A 5,000-nucleotide genomic window follows, 5' to 3' on the forward strand; every position below is an offset into this window, starting at 1 on the left:
ATATTCACTTTTACAACTACGTTGCATGATGTAATAAAAACGTCTCCTTGTCTTTCAACTATAGTGCCATATTTAAAATTTATACTTTTAGTTTTAGAGCTCATCCCATACTAGAAAAATGTCTGAGCGAACAATATCACTCCCAACAACAAAAAATTCATCTTGGAAACCTGTAACGAGAAAAATATATGTAATTATTCCTGTATTAAGAAGAAAACTTTTAACATACAAAAAAAAATCTTTCCCTCAATTCTTTCCCTCTCTTTTCTTTTTTCTTTTTAATTTCTTATGTGAGCCAATGGTACTATTCTCTCATCCGTGGGTTGGAATACGTTTTGAACTCTAAACCTATTGGCCGTTAATGTTTCAAAAATGTTAAATGGGCCTTCAAACTTAGGTGTTAGTATATAATTGAGTCCTTTGCGCATTTGATTTGAATATACACGTTATCACCCATGGTATATGTTTTAGTTGGCTTCGCTGTTTTATCATGATTCCTTTTCATTATGATTTGTGATTCTTCTAAATTCTTTCGAAGGATATCATATCGACTTATACTTGCATTTATACATTCTTTTGAAGGATTTGATAGATTAGTTGTAGGCGCTAATACATGGAAAGGCGTTCTAACTGGGGTACCATACAATGCTTCATGCGGTGACATTTTAATTGATATATGATATGAATGATTCAGAGTACTCAGTGCCGCCGGTATTGCAATATCCCAGTTGGGGTCTGATCCCCCCAGTGTTACTCTTAATATATTTAAAATCTTCCTATTTGCTTTTTCCACTAGCCCATTCGACTCTGGGTGATATATCATGGTATTTATTTTCTTTATGCTGAGGAATTCACACAATGAGGTAAGAAAGTGATTATTAAATTCACCACCCGAGTCTGAGATTATCATGTGTGGAATTCCATGTTTACAAATGTAAACTCGTAAAACTTCCTAGCGCATTCAATCGCAGTTTTAGTTTTAAGCGCTAATAGTTCTGTATATCGAGTTAAAGCATCTATAATTACTAAGAGGTGCTTATTTCCTCTGTCTGACTCGTAAAATCCTTAATAACAAATCTAAATGTATTCTTTCAAAGGGTTGATTAGGCAAAGGATAAGCCCCCAGGCTGACAGGTGTTTTCGTATGCCCTTTGTTTTCCTGACATGTGCGACAATTAGCTATGTGTCTTTTTATATCTGTGAGCATTGTATGCCAATAAAACAATGATTTGGCTTTCTGTGACATTAATGAGAACCCCGGGTGTCCAGATAATGGATTTGAATGCAACCAATTCAGGACAGTGGAAAAAAGTGAGATTGGTACTACTACCTGGTCGTTAGTTACATGTGGTGTATTGCGGGTTTTCCTTGTCACAGTCCTACACAGAATATTATCTTTGATTACATAATTCTGCTGCCTATACTTTATATATCCCTTTCCCTTATGATTGCCTTTCAGAGCATTTATAATTGTTTCTATTTTCTGATCTTTTCTTTGCTCAGTGTGTAACAATTCAGCGCTCCAGCCTAAATCTTCTTGTTCAGATATCGTTTTAACAATAGGCATGGATGTTGATATATCTATTAATTCAGCTAAAGGCTCCGTACAAGATGACACGGGGTTGCGTGATAATGCATCCGCAATGATATTTGCTTTCCCAGGTAAATACCCGATTCTTGCGCCAAAATCTTGAATGATCAAATGCCACCGAGTTCGTTAAGGGCTGGGGTTGAAGCCTTAAAAGAACTTGGTTAGTGGTTTATGGTCAGTAAGAACCTTAACGGGATAACTGTAAATTATGAACTTAAAATGCACTATTGAATTAACAATAGCTAGCCCTTCCTTGTATATTACTGCATACTTACTTTTGGAAGTTCTCAATTTTCGAGAATAGAAAGCTATCGGGAAAAATTGTTTATCATATTGTAGCAATACCCCTCCTACTCCTAAGTCTGAGGCGTCTATTGCAATGAAGAATTCCTTACCGAAGTCAGGAAATTTTAAGATAGGAGAACTACACAGTTCATCTTTCAAGGTATTAAACGCCTGTTGATGATGCTCAGACCATATGAAATCTACGCCCTTCTTCGTAAGATCAGTTAAAGGAGCGGCTATTATTGAATAGTTGCGTATAAAACGCCTGTAATATCCACTACAACCCAGAAATTGCTGTATTCCGTTGACATTAGTAGGTATGGGAAAATTACGTATAGCCAACACCTTATCATGGACTACTTTAAGACCTTGGCTTGACACCATGATACCCAAATATATTAATTCTGTTTTGAAAAATTCACACTCACTAATCTTTACCCTTAAGTTATGTTGTCTTAATCTCTGTAGTACTAGTTCTAACTTACGTAGATGTTCTTCTAAGGTGTTGGAAAAGATTACAAGATCATCCATATAGGCATGCAATATATCCCCTAACAAGTTTCCAAACACTATGTTTATCATTCTTGTAAATGTTATAGGAGCACAATGTAAACCAAAAGGCATCCGTAAAATTTCATAATGTCCCCTGGCTGTGCTGAAGGCTGTGTATGGGATACTATCTTCTTCTAATGATATCTGGTGAAAGCCTTTAAGTAAGTCCAAACTGGTAAAATATTTATTCTGACCCAACAAAGACAAAATATCGTCAGTACATGGCACTGGGAATCGATCAGGGATTGTCTCCTCGTTTAGACGATGGAAGTCGACGCAGATACGCCATGTTCGATCTTTTTTCGGTACTACTATTAAAGGAAAATTATAAGGGCTGTTTGATTTCCTAATGACTCCTTCTTCTAGCATTTTACCTACTTCATCATTTATTTCATTCTGGAATTTCATAGGGAGTCTGTACTAGGGTACATAGATAATTTTCTGCTTGTCCTTTAACCTTATATGATGCTCAATCACATCCGTAGTGGAAAAAACATCATGATATTTAGTTAAAAGTCCAAAAACTTTCTGCTGAATTTCTTTGTCTTGAATGTCTTTATTGATTTTATTTGTAATAGAATGCAAAAGGGATTCATCCGCAACTGATTGAGCGTGATTGATTTCAGCAACGGTAAGAATATGATGTTTATAAACTTCCACATCCAAGATATGTTGATTTTTGTGAATTACTAAAGTATTATTTAAATGATTACAGACTTCAATATTACATTGTTGATGTGAGCCTACTGTATAAATAGCTTGTGTAACAGACAATTTGTTAGTTTTCAAAGTGTCGGAAAGGATTAATATTTCAGATTCCGGTAATGATTTCTTTATTTGCACTATTAAATTCGAAGGTACGTTTGGCTCGATAGATTGCGTGCAAGATGTTATTACGGGTGAATTCTGCTGGGTCGGGTATATTATTTCTTTATTAGTGAGACAAGTTATTGGTTCTTCAACGTATGTTACGGTTAAATTTGTTGTCTCCTTTTTATCCAAAACTGATTTTAAGGTATTAGAAGACTTATAGAATTTCCCTTTGATATACACGTTGTGCTTGGCAGGGGCTAAGACAATGTTTTGATTTCCCATAGATGGGTATCCTATAATTACAGCTGGATACATATCAATGTTTTTTACAACCACAAATGTATCGGCAAACGTGCATTTACCGACTTTGAACTGAACATGAGTTATGCCCATGACATCTAATTCATTATTTACTGTACCCGAGAGTCTAACTCCGGATTTTTCAATCGGAAAGTTCGAAAACAACAAATGATGTATCTTCAAATCCATGATATTACGTGGACTACCGGAGTCAAAAAATAATGTAAAGGATTTGTGTTCTAAATTTACAGCATATAAGGTTGGTCGTAACTCATTTTGGCTTATTATTGTATGAATTCGTTGCAAATCTACGGGAGCATGCACTGTTTTACTTAATTCGACCGTGTGTTTCATAGGAAAATCTATTGTCTCACAATTATCTGATAAAACATTAAATTGATTATTCAATACTATTGATGTTGACATGAATGACCTTGACCCAACATCACTCTCTTCCCCTCTGGAGTTAACTATGTGGTATTTGCTTTGCTCTGCACATTCTGAAAATTAGTCTGACCTTGCGATGTCTGGTTTGACGACCCAGGCTCAGCGATATTCGAAGAAGTGTTTGTTTGCTTTGGACTCTGAACTGCATTGACATTTGGTTGTTTCTTCTTATTGTTAAAATGAGGATTTTTCTTTTTATTTCCATATGGAACTGACTGTGGAATTGACTGTGTATTTCTGGGATTCTGTTGTGTCTTACACTAGTAACATTGGTTGTATGAATGCGTTGAACTGTTATGAATCGATGAGAATTTCGTTCTCCAGTCCGCGCTTAAGTGACCTTGACGTTTGCAATTATAAAACGTCATTCCCGCTACTTGACTACTAACTACGTTCACTGTTTGTGGCTTTGTTTCATTCTTTGCAAAAACTTGAGTTAACACGGGATCGAGATCTGGACACTTAGATATGTGTTTCTTTATCTGTTAATATACATCCAATTCCGTACTTGCATGCGTTAACTTTTTATCAAAACACCGCACTAAAGCTTCAGGCAACATAAGTGTCATGCAAGTTAAATACATTAATCGTAAATAATCTTTCACGGAGATGTTATCCCTAGTAACCCAAGTGGAATTACCAAAAATGTCCTGATATTCATTAAGCCTATCAGCTATGAGAGCTGCTCTCTCAATAACATTAAGCCGATTCATAGTGGCTTGATTAAGTGTATTTCGTAACGTTAATACTACATCCAAGGCTTCCTCACCCCCATAGACCGCGCGTAACCTAACTTTGAAATCATCCCAGGTAACTGCTTCTTGAAATGAAACACCTCTTAAATACGCACTCGCATCCCCTTAGAGAAATCTATAAAACTTTTAGCTTTTTGTAATTGTACAAAAGGGTCTACAATTTGTTTGACATTTAAATGGGCATCGACGGATGAAATCCATGACTACACATTTTGTCGCAAGAACCCATTGACTCGACCCTGAAAAGGAAGGATTGC

The sequence above is a fragment of the Palaemon carinicauda genome, chromosome 14, assembly GCF_036898095.1.
Source record: "Palaemon carinicauda isolate YSFRI2023 chromosome 14, ASM3689809v2, whole genome shotgun sequence".
NCBI lineage: Eukaryota > Metazoa > Arthropoda > Malacostraca > Decapoda > Palaemonidae > Palaemon > Palaemon carinicauda.